The sequence below is a fragment of the Eimeria maxima genome, genomic scaffold (genome assembly GCF_000499605.1).
Source record: "Eimeria maxima Weybridge genomic scaffold, Emw_scaff354, whole genome shotgun sequence".
Taxonomy (NCBI): domain Eukaryota; phylum Apicomplexa; class Conoidasida; order Eucoccidiorida; family Eimeriidae; genus Eimeria; species Eimeria maxima.
Window position 1 is genome coordinate 12,516 of NW_013566409.1, and position 2,031 is coordinate 14,546.

The following is a 2,031-nucleotide window of genomic DNA, read 5'->3' on the forward strand; positions in this document are numbered from 1 at the left end:
GCCTCCGGGCATGCTTCCACGTTTCCTGCACCTGTTATACCGTAGCTCTGTAATAGGTTTCCCTTGGGATACCTAGCTTAAACGAAAGTAAGTGAGGCATTCATACCTTGCACGGTATCCAAACACAAAACGGGTCACCAAATCTCGCACGTCTTGGAAAACGCATTATATACGAGTCTTGAATTCTCTAAGACAACTCAATAACTGTACAATGGGCACTGGGGTCGCGTCGTCCAATGACAGTGCTCTGTTTCTTTGGTGGACGCGTGTTGGTCGAGCTGTCGTTCGCGGCCCGCACTGCGCATTCGCAGAACAATTATCAGCATGCATACCCCGGGAAGTCGCCAATGATACTCGGAGGTCATCAATAATTAAACGCGGAGTTGTTGCTCTATCCAACAACGTGTTGCTCTGCAGCAATGCCGGCTTCCCAATTCACTGACATCGCGTGTTATGGAATATTTTGTGTGGCAAATACGCATCGCCTGCGAAAACACCCAGCTATGATGAAAGTCAAAACGAATGCATGGCAAGTGTATCCATACGCATAAATGCATGTTTGCATACGAGCTGAAACGTAAAATTACCCATAACCGTCCTCACAAAATGGTTTGGCTTCGGGTCTTTCAGATGGACTGTACATGGTTCTAGCTGCTGAGCATGTCGACACTCTGAAATGTTTCTAGCTAATTATGTGCATACTATCTGGCCAAAACAGAGTGCAAGTGCACCACAACAGGAGTACGTCTGGAACATAGCGATTCCAAAGGCAGACAGACACGCGATATACAACTCCGAAGGGATCATACAAGCAGCCCGCCTAGCAATATTCGCTCGGCACATGCCACCGCCACACGCCTCCATCACGTGTTGCTCATACGTCTACTGGCAGAGGGAGATGCGTTCAGCAGGGAATAACGGGCTAGATCCAAGTACAACGGCGAATGGTGCACGCGGCGTCATGGAACGTCCATGTTCCACCGTGTTTTGCTCTAAGATAAACGATAATTGGAATTCGCTCGCATAGCAAATACATTACGCACGTGAACTAAGATGGCTATACCATGCTAGCCCGTTGTGCTGGTGGACGGGTGCTACGAACAGTCTGTCGCGAGATGACTCTATCTAAATGCCATTACCAACACAGTTTTACATTGTACCCCGAACGTAACATAGCTTGACTAATCTCGGCACGCCGGCAACACCCACCTGAATAACTAGTTCCACTTCTTTCGTGTTACTACACAATGAGATGCAAATTTAGCGTTCTTGTGCGCATGCACACTGTGGACTTAAACAGCTCGTAGTGGCCGAGGCCGGCGAGCTTGACCTGGCCTTCGCTGTTCCCCTCCTTCCCAGAGCAAATAGCAGCCGTCACTAGTACTACCACCGCGTAAAAGGTGCGTCCTTCAACTACATGTTGGACAGCAGAATACGTTAGCAAATTTTACCACCAGCGTCGATAATTCCACAAACTGTGTAACCAGCAGCCCTCATAACTGCGTAAGAAGGCCAATTTGCTTCGCCTGCCTCAGATGCTGTACAAAGTGTTAGAACTTCTAGAAGATTCGCATCGCCGTAGGTCCGCCGGCAAATTATCTCCATACTTCCTGGCCAGACCAGCGCTTGCTTGCAACGCCACAAAAAGAATCGCCACATCACACCCGTAGGCGATGGCAAACCAGCAGACTAGCCCAATGATGCGCACACATACAGATCCCCTCTCCCTCAGCCAAATATTGCCTATTCCCCTAGCAGCATTGGGAATGGACTTTAACGAAGGCTAGCAAGCAAATCGCAGTCCTTACACCACCTCAAAACAGTGCAGCCAACTGTGTGGGGCGTCTTCTCAACTTGCTTCTTGTAAAAGGATCAATCGATATGTAGCACCTGAGCGCAGTTTCCGGGCATGCTTCCACGTTTCCTGCACCGTAGCTCTGTAGTAGGTTTCCCTTGGGATACCTAGCTTAAGCGAAAGTAAGTGAGGCATTCATAACTTGCACGGTGTCCAAACGTGTCCAAACACACAGC